The sequence below is a fragment of the Pleuronectes platessa genome, chromosome 10 (assembly GCF_947347685.1).
Source record: "Pleuronectes platessa chromosome 10, fPlePla1.1, whole genome shotgun sequence".
Classification (NCBI taxonomy): domain Eukaryota; kingdom Metazoa; phylum Chordata; class Actinopteri; order Pleuronectiformes; family Pleuronectidae; genus Pleuronectes; species Pleuronectes platessa.
Window position 1 is genome coordinate 15,824,741 of NC_070635.1, and position 17,291 is coordinate 15,842,031.

The window sequence follows — 17,291 nt, forward strand, 5'->3', positions numbered from 1 at the left end:
ATGTTGTCCATTTCAAAACTCACAGCTTCCACATTGTGCTCCAAAAGGAAGCTGAATCTGAAGATTATTACATATTATTTAGCTGATGTCATATTATATTTCAGTATTTTCAGATGTTTGCCTCATAAACTCCTGGTGTTTTTTATGGAATTTACTTAAAAACATCTACTTTCTTCCATCTGGAATCTGATTTTGAATGTTACTAAACTAAACACTCTCTGATGGCTCAATGTAGCATGTTGTCTTCAGCCAGTTGAACAAACCATATTTCTTGTGAAATTGTATTACTTTTAATCCAATGTCTATATTTCTACATGTATATAAACAGTATGGATAACATTAAGTTCTTCAGATCTATAGGGGGGAAATATATTTATTGTGGCAATGCAAAGTGGTTGAAAAGTCCTTGAGTTAAGATTTCCTTCCCTGGGTCAAGAATGAACTCTTGTTCCATTAAGGTCCTTGTTATTATTAATGGATTGACTCATTTCCACAGGGACTTAAAATAAATAAATGCTCATTCTATGTAGTCATTTCTATGTCAGTCTTCCAAACTGATAGGAGTAGAGCGTGTTCACTTTGGGTGTAAACAATTCAATCAAAAGAACCTTTTCCAATTTCTGAAAGAACACTTTACCAGTAATCAAACTTTTCTCTCCCTCGGTACACCTCAGATACTTTTCTGGAACACAGAGGTTCTCTCGCAATACTCCTAGCCGCTATGGCATAGTCTGTCTCCATTGCATCCGATGCTCCCTTCCCTCCTGTCACTCCCATAGCTCCCAGTGCTCCCATTACTCCTGTTGCTTCACTTATGGCTTTTCTGGCTGACATAAAATGTAGTGCAACTGATGCACAGCATGGTACTATTGTCACAAACACCAGATTTAAACAACACTATGCTGCAAAATACAGAAAGCACTGATGAGCTTGATCGGCATTGTGTGAACTCGTTTGGCAAAGGCTTGAACATTGCTCATATATATGTAAAAGTCCCCAACTTCCCCTTTTGCTGGTGTATGTTTAAAAGTGTTTTAAAATATTATGAATAGGCTACATAGCATCAACGTTTCACCCAGAAGATGAACTTGTATGTGGAGGTCAGACTGTACGAGCAGACAGCTCACGTATTGACCCAAAGAGCTCACTCCTACACTGTGATGTAAACACATGATGCTGATACAAGGCCTCTGACATCAAAGGTCCTAAAAACAAATCGGCGTTTCCATTCGTATTTTTGGAGCTGCTCACCGTCGTGTCCATGCAGAGGCCGGGCGCTGACGTAGAAGCATGAGGTCCCGACGTAATCAGAGAGAATACCCACTCACTCGCCTACAAGTCTCCGAGGCATGTGAGGGAAATCTTAGTGGTGAGGTCACAGCTGACCACGGGATGACTTACACACACACAGGCACGCATACAAAAGAGAAAAACACACACACGCACATCAGCACCGAGGTCAGGGTGCACCGCAACAATAGTGGGATGGGAGCTGGACGTACACACATTAAAACACATCCACAACAAACCCTCCTGACGCGTCAGTCGGCGGTGAGGTCTCTGTAGTGTATGAACGGGGTGAACGTGGGTGTTAGGAGGTAAACCAGCTGCAACTGCTGTACGACCATCGCACACACACATGCACGGGCACAAGAGGGCATTTAAAGTTTATTGCTGACTTCCCTATGTCCATAAATTGTTGGCGGGTTTTGACTTGTCAACAACTGCAGTGCTTTCTAATTTAGTCTTTCGAAATGTGTTGTGTCGTCCCCCAAGAATAAACACAATGCCGTGGTGACTCCATGGATTTAGACGGGTAACGGTAAAGTTAATTGCGATGTAAGCGTAGGTAAATGATGGATTTAAATTCAGCTGCAGAACTGTTGATGTCATTTCACTTTTGTGCTTTGTCCATCTTGTTTGCATACTACAGGCAAATAGTGGGTCTCTCGCTGTCAAAGGCAGCTACTATTCAGGTCCTGAGTCGCTCTCATTTCCATAACAGATCTCAAAAACGAGTGGAAAAGGGAACTGATAACTGCTGCTGTGTTGATGGTGACAGGAGACAATGAGAGGTGAAAGCTCAACAGAGAGATAACTTTTTGACCTTTTTGAAAAAAGCCTTTTTTTAAATATGCAAATAATGTGTATTTGTGGGTTAACTAAGCGTGAAAGAGACAAAGAAGGACACGAGTGTCCCAACTGCCTCATGGCGGCGCCGCAAAGAGTCGATGATATCAACTGCTCACGTTATAGTAGCAGCAGAGAATGATAAGATTTTAATGGGTTTTGTTGCTCTTCTCTATGGATTAATGACCTGATGTAGGATTTTGTTCTGAAAGGGTTTTGCTTGCCATGTGTTTCTAAGTTCTGATGTGACAAAGTCCTGAAAGATGACATTATCCAATATGTTTCCAATAGTGTTCAAACCCAGAGAAATGCTAAATTTTATGCAAGGTAACTGGACGTTTCATTTTGGTCAGAAAGGCACAAACTCATGGGGGAACCAAGCGACCCAAGAAATCTTGATGAAGACAACAACTCCCACGATCGAACTCTAAGATGTGATGAATGCGATTTTGGAAGTGTTGCATGGTTATGAAATAGTTTGAAGAGTTTGTATAGCAGCAGATTAAGTAATGGGCTGATAGATCATATACAGTTGCAATCAGAAATATTCAACCCCCCAAAGATTTTAAGGATTTATCAATTAAAGTTGACAGAATCTTGCTCTTTGAGCAAGATTCGGCTTCGGATGACTTCTTTATGAGTTGAGTGATACAGAAAATCAACACGGAAAATGCATGATGTAGTATTTGTGTGTAGCAGTATATTTTGTTAAGATAGCCATGTCACAATTATTCAACCCCTATATAATATTGTTGTTTTTATAGCTGTTTTTTTGTCCTAAAGTTGAGTTGAAACATTATTAAGCCTTCGGGAACTCTATACTGATCCTTCATTTGCTTCAGCTGTGATGCATATATAAACCCCACCCATGAAGGTATTCAAGGTGAGTTGCAATCATGGGAAAGACAAAGGAGCTTCCACGAAAGCTGAGAGAAGAGATCATTTCATCACACCTGAAAGGCCTTGGGTAGAAGAGGATTTCCCCAAAAAATTATATTCCAAGAGACACAATTGGGAACATTACAAGGAAGTTTAAAACTGATGGAGCAGCTTCAAACCGGCCCTTGTGTGGAAGAAAGCCCAACATTTCATCAAGGACCCTCAGCAACTTAGTCAGAACAACTCAGATAAACCCCTCTGTGACTGCAAGACACCTACAGGATGACCTGATGAAGGCTGGTACAAGTGCTTCAGTGGAAACTATAAGACGTGCACTGAATAAAAAAGGACTTCATGGCCGGCTTCAAGACAGAGACTCAGCCCTTGACCACAAAGAACATCAAAAGTCGACTAGAATATGCCAGGAGGAATTTGGATAAGACTACTGAGTTTTGGGTGACAGTTCTATGGACTGATGAAACCAAACTGGAACTGTTTGGACGTATGGACCAGCGGCATGTCTGGCGTGTGAAAGGCCAGGCTTAGGACCAGAAGAATACCATCCCCACAGTCCAGCATGGAGGTTGGTCAAAGATGATGTTGGGCTGTTTTTCTGCAGCAGGAACTAGCAATCTTTATTGTGTACATGGCATCATGGATTCACAGAAATACCAGGCCATTTTAAAGAGGAATGTGATGCCTTCTGTTGACAAATGAAACCTTGGTGATCATTGGACTTTCCAGCAAGACAATGATCCAAAGCAGAATCTCCAAGTCCGCCAAAGCTTGGTTGAGAAAAAGATCCTGGAACGTCCTGGAGTGGCATTCACAGTCACCAGATTCAAATTTGAATGAAAATCTTTGGTGGGATTCAAAGAAGGCAGTTGCAGCATGGAAGCCATCAAACAGCACTGATCTAGAGGCTTTTGCACTTGAAAAATGGGCAAAGATTCCAATCGAGAGGTGTAAGAAGTTTGTCCGCACTTACCGAATATTTTTTAAGAAGTTATAAAAGCTAGAGGATGCGCCACAAATACTGAAGCTGGGGGGTTGAATAATACTGCACATGCACATGTGTTGAAAGAGTTACATTTTTCATTTGAACTTCAAAGTTAAGTCAACTTCTGTTGTCAAAATAACAAAAATACGCATCAATTAATATCTTTTGTTGTTTGATGAGGTTTTTTGTCATTTATTGTCATTATCTGTCATCCACATCACTATAATGTCAAATGAAGTGGGGGGTTGAATATTTCTGATTGCAACTGTACATTGCATTAAGATTCATGTGTGAAAATAATATATAAAATTATTTCAATATGTGCTGGTGTATTTAATCTGTCATGTTTTTTTAGCTGTACTTTGAATGTAGGGGATTTTGGATACCTCTACATGATGTCACTGCCAACCTGTATAACCTGTAAGTCAAATTCAACACATTTGCTTGATGTGTCCTTTTTTCTCTATTGTTCATGGCGCTTGTAGAATTATTTGTCTTTGTTATATTGTATAGATTTGATCTATACTGGATGTTGATTGGTGTATCGACGACTTAAGTTTGATATCCGCATGTTGTTAAGTTGGCTATTTTATTCGTACATTTTTACATAAATGGAGAAAATGATTCAACACGTTCACTCTTTGTGTCGTTTCCCCTATAGTACCTGAAGGTATTACTACCAGCAAATTGTACGTACTTTTTTTTGAAATATTATATCGTTGGAGTCCACCACAGGTTAACCAGCGAGCTGCTTCAGCTACCTTTTCTTCAATTGTTTAAAGCTGTCTCAACATCTTGCAGTTGGTCTGAAAGTCCAAACTATAATCCCCAAAAAGTTTTTCAAACTGCCAACGAGTTATGGTTCCTTTAAGCTTGACAGAGACTTTTGGTCTAAGGCACCTTTTACACCTGTTACTTTGGTACAGACTGAACCGAAGTCAGAGCTCCTGGACCAAACCAGGTAGTTAGTTACTTAGTTAGTTTGAGGCAGGTCATTCCTTAAATTAAAAGATAGTTTTCATGTGAAACTGAATCTCTTCTTCACTCTCTTTCCAGTTGTCCACACCCAACATCTGGTGAGAAGCAGATCAAATCTTTAATAGTCCGATAAATTAAGGAGAGGCAGGTTCATGATACAAGCTGTATTTAATGTTTGATGTTGCAAACTTGGAAACAGTGGTGTGTAGACACAGGCTTCCTTCAAAATACAAACTTTCTGAATGAGTTTGAGGTCAGTTTAGTTCTATTGAAGGTCAATGGGCCAAGAGGACCTTAGTGCAGAAGGTTTTTGTAGAAACTCCGGCTGCACCACTTAAATCTATGTTATTGTAGAGACAGAAGAAGAAGCATGTTGCCTTGTTAAGGTTCTTGACCTTCTCATATTCTCCTCTCTGCCGTCCTGCGGTCCACCTCAGAGTTCTAGTTTCAGGATATTTTATATCTCTCACTGCCCGGGCCCCTTAGATGGAAATCACAGTGGACAAGTCTTTATTTTACTAACTGATGAAAAAAGCCTCAACAGTGTCCTGAAATTATCGATGTGGGGCAATGAACCCTCGAGAAAATATGGACACATGGAGGAGGTGGACGGGTTAGAGTGAAGGTGTAGAGGTAAAAGAGAGTGAAGGGAATGTACCTGATATAGACCTGTGAAAGACACATTGAGTGAACATGAAGACGGAAATGGAAGCAGTAGCAGAGAAAAACAGCGAGACCAGCACGAGAAGAGGATGAGGGTTGAAGCGGACCTTGTGCCCGGTGTTAGAAGTGTTGCCAGTCAAAGCAGTGAGTCACTTGTGACCTTGAGAGAAGAAATAACAGCACAGGGATCCCTGGACTTCCACGGCAGCTTATGCGGTCACCTTGTTTTCTCTGGTGAGGTTTCTGAAAATGATTTAGAGGAAACTCTTTTGGGCTTAAGGAGTGCACGGTGTTGAGACTGACGCATGCATCAGGGCTCAGGAGATGTTTGCATGTTCGTCTGACTGAGACGTTTTTAGAGCATGCTCAGGATTAGTTTAATCCGGTAATGGTAAAAGGCTGAAGACATGCAGGTTTATATCTCAGCCAAACACTGTAGCAGGTGAGTTCAAAGACTAGATTTCAGTACTTATGGTGTTATATTTGAATATGATATATTCCTTTTATCCATGCTTACAGGATGGTCAAGGCAGAGACAAAGTTGGGCCCTCAACCATTGTGGTATCTCAAGCAAAATTTCCCTGAATACTTGAACTGATCCTCTGGTTATTTTCTTCTGGAGTCAGCATCATCTGTTCAGTTTATGACTGACGCCCTTAGAACCTTTAGCTGTACTAAAAAAATTCTAGCACTGTAACAGACTAGGCAACAATGGGGATCATGGTCTCTGCTTCCTCCCATTATCTTAAGATGAGGCTAAAATATCCTGGACAGGAACGCTGCCATTTTGCGCTGATGACGTCATTTGGACTTGGACATGCATCAGTGGCATAAGACCGATCTAAAATAACAGAGACTATGTTGTTAGCATTTAACCTAAAGCTATCCGGTAAAATATTAGTCGTGATGCTTTGAAAGTAGATTCTCCTTATGGATCGTCACTGTAACTTTAACCAACAATCAATAAATTGGAAGCTGAGCAGTACATCCACATTAACATCATCCAAATCAGATCAGTCAAAGTTGTGAGTCCCATAAAACCAGTGTCAAGGTCAAAGATTTAAATTGTCTCGAAATGTCCGACAAATTAACCAATACTGAAATTAATCAAAGAATAATTTTCAATGAGCAAATTGCAACCTGAGGACAGTGAATCTTGTGACCAGACACATGGTGACTATTTATATCAATCAGCAGCACAAGGCTGACATAACTGCTACCAGGAAAACTCCCACTCAATGGAGGCCAAAACAATTTATTTTCATGTTAAACACAAGCCTACTCTTTTGCAGCGGCTTCCCGCTAAATGCTGCATGTCAACCATATATTCACATGAATGGATTTTCAGCTCAGTGTTGCTCCTGTTTCCAGTTAACCTTGACATTCCCTGGCGTGCAGTGCCTCGCTGTACAAAAGAAGAAATATTTAACATTCCCGCCACCGGTTGACAAGCTAATTAGAGCTTTCTGGCAGGGCAACTTTTCAAAAGAACCTGAGTGGCCGTGGTGTCCTGAGCAGCAGATAGAGAGAGATAGAGGGGAAAGAGGAGGAATTCAAGGAGATTGAACTTGATGTTGCTGAAACAACCCATGTATTGTTTTAAATGGGAAATGTGATATTGAATCTCTTCCCGTCCATTGTAAACATTGCTGTGAACTAGACCGTGGACTATGCACTAATAGGATTTTAGAGTTAGGTTAAGAAAGCAGCAACATTCATGATGGAGTCGATAAAGTCAAGTGCACTGTAGCATTCCCAGAGGACTGCAGTGCTTCGATTTTTTTTTTTGGAGGAACGATCCAACTATATTACATATTATTTTCTGGGAAGTGCTGGAAACCTTACAAATGAATCTAAAATAAACGCACAGTCAAATTACAAGGATGCATTTTTACAGCATTTTAATCATTTTGCTGCCTGAAGGGGAAAAGTGAGGGAAAGTCAACAGACAAGAGGCAGCGGCCCTGCGCCCCTGTTTGTGTAATTCGTTTCATGAGCGCAGCACTGAATGTGTGTGTTTGTGCCTTAATGTTTACTATCCAAAACGAGCGTGTGGCAAAGAAGTTCTTACTCTGTAGCCACAATCTACAGTGGCACGCACCCAAAGTAAAGATGGTCGTACTGTGCAACTACTGTACTTGCACTGTCCGTTTACAAGGCTTCACCCCTGGTGACCTCAGACACACCTCCATAAAATAACCTGGGTAAAAATAAAACGTGTACTATATAGAAAGAGGAAGTCGATTTTGGCTTTAAGCCTTTAATCTTACCCGTAATTTTGGGAATATTTCTGTTTCATCGAGAAATGTTTATTGCTTCCCCCAGCTGAACCAGATATTCACCAGGGGAGAGAAGTGACTGTGTGTGTGCAGGAGTTTTGGAGCCGTAATAAAACTGCAAGAATCTTTATTACTTTAAGACAAATAGAAAGTGAAAAAACTATACACTTGAGTGCTTTTCTTAACATGGCTTAAGGACATTAAAAATCAAAAGTAAAAGGATGTTAGTGTGCTAAGATGTGCAAATTATAAGAGAAACAACAGCTGAGGCTTATGGGAATGCGATTTCTACTTTTAAAGGTAAATTGGTTATAAAGTACTTGACAAACTGAAATTTCGACCAAACCATTCAGTAGTTTTTAAAATATTTAGTTAAAAACCAAAGTGGTGGTCTGACCCAGGGACTGACAGACAACATTTCTAGAGTGACTCTGACTGAACCTTTTTTTTGCTACCTCAGAGTTATTATCGCCCCATCGCTTCACACGTAATGTGCAGCATGCCCGTTCAGAAGTGACATCATCCAGACTTGACAGCGGGGTTTCCACTCCAGTGGCACATTTTCGCTTTGTTGTCTTTTTCCATCATTATCTCTGTGAGTATTTTCCACAGGGGCTAATCTCCCACCGTCTCTGGTTACCTCGGAAAAGATGACAAACAGGCCAGCAGCCTCTGAAACAGCAGCATGTTTTCCTGCTCTCTCAACATGATGCCACTGGCACGCAGGCCACTGGGCTCCGAAGAATGGACTGCCAGCCCGTCTGCAGGCAAGTGTGTGTCGGGGAGTGTGTGGGTGGGCGTGTGTGCCGGAGAAGGTGAGTTTGGCAAAGTTTTGTGTGTTTTCCTGCATCCTTACCTCTTGTCCAGGACACCCCTTTACAATCCCTGAAAAAGCATCTCAGTATATTGACATTGCACCAAGCTCAAAGCAATCCAAGGCTTAATATTACTATAATAACTATTATTATGAACATGAGATGCAGAGTGTCGCAGCACTTTAACTGCACCTATACTTATATTTTATGTTGGCTGATCTGGTAAAAGAGGAATTTTCTGTTTCCTTATTTTTGCCAGACGCCACAAAAAGCAACCAAAACAAAATGTTTAAAAAAATGTTATTGATCCTGCTTCACTGTTTAATAACAAAAAATGTAAGTGTAAGCAATTCAAACTGCGGAGACTATTTTAAACGGGAGGCAAGGGTACAGTAAACTTTAAATCTTAGTGGAAAAAGGATGTTTCAGACATTGCAACAGCGACAGGAGGAAAACAAAGCATTCACAGTTTCAATTTAGTGAGTCATGCAACCTAATAAAGATTTAGAAAATTGAATGACACTCAATTATCCCATTGGCCTCGTAGAAATGGAATCACCTGATAAAGTCCAATGTTGCCATAATATGAACTTTAAAGCAGAGACTGCTTTGGTTTTATTCTTCAGTTTTACAAAGGCTAAGAAACATACAATGATCGGCGACAATATCAAAACAGGCAGCTGTTTTTTAAAGCTGAAGCTGATCGGTTCCTGGGCAAAGTATTTGAGGTGTTACAATATTAGAAAGATGTAAAAATGTATCTCATGAACATTTACAATTGGAAAATGACTTTTTTTCCAGAAAAGCAACAATGGGTTCTTGTTAACGGCCGGTTTGATTGTCTGACTCGTTGCCCTCTTGGATCGTGCCTAACGATGTCGTCACCTTCCCCAAACTCCGCTGTTAAGTTGGTGAGTAAAACATTAGCACAAGCGTTTGGAAAACAGCAGCCAGGTCGTAAAAAAAAAAGACAGAAATCCCTAAATGATGTGGCCTTCCTCGCTTCATTTACTTGTTACTAGCAATGTGAATAAAGTTAGGAGGCCCAGGGGCTGATATAGGACTTCCAGTCAAGCTCTTCATTTACAACCAATTATACGTGTTTGCTTTTCTTACAAAATGCTCTTATGCTCTGGCTAGTTTTACAGTGCTGATGAAGCGTGGCCGTGCGAGTGCAGAACACTACGATGTTGTGCTGAAATGTTCAGACAGACGTACAGACGGAGGAGGCCTTTCTGTGAGGAGACTGGATCTTCTCCCTGTGTCCGTGTGGGTTTCCTCCAGGTTCTCTGGCTTCCGCCCACAAAGACATGAAGGTTAATTGGAGACTATGGCAGCGCTATAGAAAAGTCAAAACAATCAAATTTGCTGACCGCTATTCCTCAACCCAAATGGAAGCAACATGAGGTCAAGAAATGGGGAAGGAGAACCGCAGTGTGAAGTAAATCCGACTCCACTTACACTCTGTGTTTTGACTTTATTTATAACAGAAGTTACGTACAGACCATAGACTGTACGCTACAGTGAAAACCTCTGTGCTGTACGCCTACAATGTTTTCCTGTCCAAAACTGCAATAAAAGAGTTTTTTCAGTTTATACAGAGGAAAAACATTTCACTTAACGTTACTCAAAGGAAGTAAATGAAAATAAAACAAACACGACTGAAATGTTGCAATGTATATTTTAGAATATAACAACATAATTAACATACAAGTAAAAAAGCCAAGCCATTGATAATAATTGAAAAAATGAGCAAGTCAATTATATTCAGACATAAAGAGTTTCCTGGTATCCACTTTACATTTGTCAAGTGGATACCAGGAAAACCTTTTTTTGGGGCCTTCCGCAATCGGGGGATTGAAAAGCATTTTATATTTGTACTGATGATGATATCCTGAAGTCCAATCAGCCTGTTGTTCCACACGACTCCTGACTGGACAGAGGTGACAGAAGAAATCAGACGCTCAGTCGATCATGTGAGTACTTTCAGAAGTTCTGGATCGTATCAGCAGATACAACAACTGTTCTGTTTCTTTTTTTTATATTTACGTTGATCTGCCTCGGCGAATCCAAGATGTTGCCTCGCTATAAACATATCTGCTGCAATGAATTGTGGGATATTCATAAGTACGCATCAGTGTTTCCGATGCTCAAGAGGATGAGATAGAAAGAATTGTAGCTCCCTTCCTTATCATTGTGAGTATCGAGACCGTTCTTTTTTCTGCGTCCGGGGATACACTTCCCGGTCATTTTATTCAGTTAGGAAAACTTCCGTAGCAAAATGGACTATTTGACTCCACCCTTTGTGAGTGTGACCAGTTGTTTGTTTCTATATGTCAGCTCTGTGATGGACTGGTGACCTGTCTAGGGTTTAACCAGCCTCTCATCTTGCTTAATGACAGCAGGGACTGGTCCCAGTCCTCCCCTCCTTGATCCTGAAAGGACAAGCAGCACAACTACTGGATGGATGGAAATTGCCAGCCAGCAAGGAGTGTGACCTAAATCCCCTGATGGGTTCATTGCCAGTAAGAGGGCGTTGAAAACTATATTTGTCCGAATGACTGGAAACGGCACAGAGGAAACCGTTGAATCCGTCGGGAGAGAAAAACTGATAGGTGCGCTGATGGAACAACGCCACAAAAATGAGCGGAGGAGAAAGCAAAGAAATTGGAGGAGGAACATAAATACAAGAAGAGTGAATCCGACATATCAAAGATGACAAATAAGGAAAAAGAGCTCAATGGAGACGGGAGAATAAATAAATATCAATGAATGTGTTCCTTTGGGCCTTCACCACACAGTGCCATATTTGTTTAACAGAGGTTGTCAAGAGGAGAATTTTGTTAAGCTTCACCCCCATCTATCCAAGGGAGCTTTTCTTTTCAGCAAGGTTCTCCCTCTCCGACCACAGCGGCGGTAAGCTGACGGTCACGCTGTGGCCAAACCCTCGGCCCGCTCGACTTTCTTGGAAGCGTCATTATGACCACATGAAGAGGAAGAGGGAATACCGTATCATTCTGTTAAATAAAGGAGGGAGGACCTGAAAGCCTTGTGTGCAGGGGCAGGAAACATTTACACACATTGCATACACACAAAGCCCTGAGCAGACAAATGACCTCTTGCGCCAGCACAATGAGGGGGGACGGGAACGATAACCGGAACAGCCGCCTGCCAGGAAAGTATCCCCGGTGTGACACAGAATAGAGACGAGAGGGAAAAGTGTATGTTCACCATGTGATCAGATATCTGGTTTGCTGTTATTTACTGTTTACTCAACTTTTGGCTGTGGCTCATTGCTTTAACTGACATCAGATGTGCGCTCCACCTGTTTTCACGAGGATGTCTCGGAGGGAGGAACAAGGAACTGACTCACACCGACCTTCATGAATAACGCAAATACCACAGGCCGACTTTTTCACCTCTGTGTTCCAATGTCCAGGTCAAGAGGAGACTAATGCAAGAAACACCCCGGCACATTCACCCTTACATTTTTCCCATTATAATTAATACTTAATCCTTTGCAATTATAGCTACTTTTGGACATGCACTGAACTCCATAGAACCGTAGGACATTCTCTAGAGAGGCTGTACATGAGGAGGCAAATTCCAAGTGAGAGACTGGTCTTACTACAGAGTTTCTCTGACCAACCCTGTAGTAAAAACTCTGGATAATGTCCGATTTAATCCATGTGACAACACAGCAGGAGATCCTCAACGTTTCTAACATGCGAAAGTTGTGAAAGTGTAAAAGAAAACCCAAATCTCAGGATGATCGGTCCCATTCGCGTAGAAGACACCGGAGATGTCGAGAGCTTTTGGTGATAAGAGGCGACGCTAGTGTCGAAATGCTGGAAACAAAATGTTATTTTACTTCCTGCCTGCTGCGCCAGCCCTCACCTGAATCCTCCAGAGGATTTGTTTTTGTTGTGATCACATCTGAGCAGAGAATCTCCTGCTGAATTGTTCATGTGAGAAATGCAACCTCAGGAAAGAGTTCGGACCCAGTTCTGCGGACATCCACTGGAGTTCATGTCTGAAAACAGCATTGGTCTGTAATGAAACTGTGGGAAATAGTAAATAAATAGTATATTAGATTATTATGCATGAGATGTTGATTTTGCAAAAGGCCCTGTAGCCCGCACACAACATCTCTGCTTGCCAATTGTTTTTTGCACTGAATGAGTGGTGTATGAATGCTTGTTTGTCTTCAGATTTCAGACAGTCAATATAAATGTATTTATTCATTACAGGAGACATTGTCATATGCTTCATGTTCAAAATGATCTGAAGCGCATGTGTAAAGTGAATTAAGGCTCTGTATTCTTACTGTAAGTCTCTAATTAGATTAGATTTTTTTTTAAAACTGTTTTGATTATCCCTAATTGTTAACAAATGTACTCATAGTTTGACCTTGTGAGTGACAGTATTTTCCAGTAAGAAAGCAGACTAATACTTTCAGTCATCTGATCTGTCTTTGTCTTTCAGCATAATTCAGCCATTGCCACTGGCGCAAGTGACTTTTGCTAATATTTGAATACTCTCAGGTATAATCATCATGATTTCTCTGTGTTCCTCATCCACAGCAGTCAAACTTCTCTTCTTTCTCTCTGGTCGGGATTGTTATCAAGGTCTGGAATCAGAATGACATTTATTTGGGGTATTTCCCCTAAATGTACTTCTCTGGTCTCATTAAATTTGTACCAGTTTGACTTTGAGCTTCAGAGGAAATCGTCTCTCAATGTACAGTAGATTGGACACGTTGAGGTTAGTTTGTTAGTTCAGTACATTCCTGCCATCGTAAGTCAGTGTAATCTTATTGTTTTACCATCCATCCTGTCATCCGCCTGAACCGCACATAGAAAACAAATGGCGCTGGGAATATACATACCATTATGTATAAGTGTAATGTGATCCTGTTGTGAAACTCCTCTTTGCGTTTGTCATGATTGACTCTTCTCTTACTCATGTTGGAGTTTAGGGATGGATTTATACTGACACTCTTTTGTTTATCCTCCCCGTTGCCCAGAAGTGGTGACCAGACAGGGCTGATGAATAAACAAGAACAATGGTTTCCATGGGGATTCATTACATTGAGACATCCTTTGAAAGAACAAAGAGATAAAACAATCCCTGTGTAAATACAGGCTTCGAGGTCATAATCAGCAACGTTCTGGTGATGCCCCCGAAAACCGTTTAGTGATCCCCGTCTGGTCGGAAACAATCTATTTCCACTTTCGCAGGCAATGGGAAACATAAATGAACGCTCCCTAGCGGAACATCACAGTGGCTCGGTGCTGGGAAGGCAGTGTGAGCCGGCCAGGAGGGGAGATGGGACACGAAATGGTGTGTGGGCCAGCCAGTGCTGCTGCTGGTAACACAAAGCAATGGGTGGTTAAGAGCACTTAATGCTTCAGAAATGAGTAAACAGTGAGGTCTGGTGCTGTAATGGTTGGCAAAGGTTCTGGCAATTAGGATGGCATTTATTAGCTGTGATGCATCACGCGTTAGCTATAATAAGGACGGAATAACCACAGCCAGTAGCTCTTAAGTCTTTTCTGGTAGAGGCGTGTGTTTGTTTGGCCAGGCAGGAAGATGCTGGGAGGCAGCCCACACTGACATTTGACAAAATCTTGTCTCAGAAGATCTTTTAATTCTATTTTGTTGACTGGTTGTTGCTGAGATACTCGATGCTCACTGGTACTAGATGGTATTATGTTAATCTTCCAGTCCATTACTTGCGTCCAGACTAAAGCAGCTGGCCTATCTCAACAAATTCTTGATGTTTTGGTGTGAGATACTGTACGCACATTCGTGTAGGCCTAACTTATGTAGCAACCAATCCCCTGACTTGTTATGTATTACTGTCAGGTCCAAATGTCTCCGGTGCATGACCGAAAACATGCAAAACTCACAACGCCCATCAGTCTCAGCTGCACTTTAGAGCCGATTAGCCAAAACAAGCTGCTGAATATCAGTGCATAGCATTGTCGTTGTGAGCACGTTACCATGCTAACATCCACATTTAATTGTTAGCGGGAGTATAGGATTACACATCCAGAAATCATTATATCATCTAAGTGTAATGTTTGTAAATTATGCTTTGTTTCTCTTTTCAATCATTTTTTTTGTTTCTGCTAAGCTGCCCGAGGCTCTTATTTTTTGGCTGCAGGGTCGGTCCTATAAACATGAATGATGCGGTCTGACTGACTGATGACAGACAGACAGTTACACCACAGGTCAGTGCCAAGTAACTGACTGATGAAGTTGAACCATTAGTCGGCCAAGTGTTGGATTTTCCCCATTGAAAGTTGGTCTTTCAAATGGAGCTAGCATGAAAAAAAATTATTTCATCATCAGGTGGGCGTTTCTTGGAAGTGCTGAGGGCTTTCATCGCTAGTTTGCCCAACTTGTCAAACACATGCATGTCCCAATCTAACTCTCTTGGCACATGTCTCAATGATACCGTAGAATGTGTCATTCACTTCATGAATCAGCTGACAGACATAAACGTGTTTTCAAAATGATTCTAGTGAGTGATCAGGTATTACACAAAACGACTTTATTACCTCCGTCAAGAGGATCATGTTCTGAATGTCCGTTTGTCTGTCAGACAGCAGGATACAGAAAAACGACTGAACCTATTTCCATGCAGAATGGTTAGTGGATTGTTGATTGGGTGTGAAGCAAGAAAGAACCCATTATACTTTTGAGCAGATCTGAGTAAACGGGCCAATCCAGGATTTTCTTTTGACTGGCTTATGGCAAGATGGGGCGTTATAGCCTTGGCAGAGGTATGGGCTCTCTTAGTGCTCCTCCAATTGGGAATTCGGCTGTGAAATGCTTTATAAGTGAGCACAGAGTGAAGGAGAGAAGCAAAGAGAAATGCTGAAACCAGCTGATGCGATGAGATCATGCACATGCTTATCAGTATATTGAGTGATTTAGACACATTTGAGGGAATTTTTTATGGTGGACTTTTTCTTTGAAAGTATTTGTTCACAATAGTTTTCAACCACATCCTCAATTTTGCACATTGACCATATACGGTCCATCCCATAGACCAGGTTTTGACGTAGTCTTGGTTTCGTGGAAGATATACCGGAGAGAGTAAAGTATGTTTTTAAATATGCAAACATAGGCCATCATTATATCAAGGAAAATGTTGTTTTTCCGTAACTGAAGCAGCCTTGAGTTAGTGTCTAAAGCTCAAGTAAAATGCCTCAGACTTTATAAGAGGCAGTCCAGGGGTATTATACAAGAGTTTGCTACTACAGTATAAAGCTGGGAGTCCAGTCCAAAGCGGATGACCATATAATGGCTGCTGCTCGTGTGCACTGCTAAAACCAATAAAACTACACCACAGAGCATTAGTGTGAGGCCTAACAAAGGAGTAACTGAGCTGTTGTTTCCTAAGGAACTCTTTGTCGACTCATTAATTCAGATGGCTGCTGTAAATTTCCAACGTCTTCCACCGTTTTTATTGGTTCTCCAGACCTCTGTGAGTTTGGGCTTGGAGAGATAAGAGTCATGGTGTATAGATGCAACAGTGGAACAAGATTTGGCGAAGCTAACAGGGTGGTGACCATTACGCTAACGGACATTGTCTCTGTACAAGTTTAAAGAATCTGGTCAGGAAGCTGAATTAACAAGAGATTCAACTCCCTGAAGAACCAATGTCCATCTGCTTTCGACTAAGACGCCTCAGCCTCCAGCAGTAACTGACAGCACTGTGTGATTTGTTAACAAATTCAATGCTGAGAAACATTTCACATTGAATAAAGTGCTGAGTGACATATTTGGATTGGTTAATATTGGCAGCGTCTGAAAAGAAAAAACAATCGCTAAATTGTATCAAAAGTAACAAGGGTACAAATTATGAAATGTTTTGAATTTCTTGCTTTTTTCCCATGTAGTGCTTGACAAACTTGTTTCATGATTGAGGTTTGTTCCAGTTTTTTGGAAGAGCAAAACTGTCATTTACCGGTTTTAGAAATCTGCATGAATATGCGCGGAACAGTGTATCGCTCACTTTGTGGAATCCTCTGAGAAAACGTAGCAGAAATACGCATCATCCAAACGGCTAAAGTTTTTAACACTTTATACCAGATAGGCCAAGAATAAAAAAATAAATATATTTACTATTCAGAGTGTCCATCGTTGAGAAGTGACACTTCTCACCTGTATCTGTTTGTTGGGTTGAATGTTTGTTGTTTCATTTCTTTGCAGGATTACCCCAAAACGTACTAGACTGATTTCCACCAACCGTTGTGTAGGGATGGGTTCAGGGTGTGGAAAGAACCCATTAAATCTTGATGCAGATTGAGAGGCAGATGAAAGTGCTAGTTAATTTATAAAATATTTCCCTCAATGCATCTCTTGTTAACAATTTCCAAAACAAAACTATTCCAAGGAATCCTTATCAAATCATGTTTGTGTTATAAAATACTGCTATCAGTTGTTTAACACTTAAATATCAATATTGGTATTATGATAAAATACATTAGCCTATTCTTTTTGGAGAATATGAGAAATTCAACTCAAAATTAA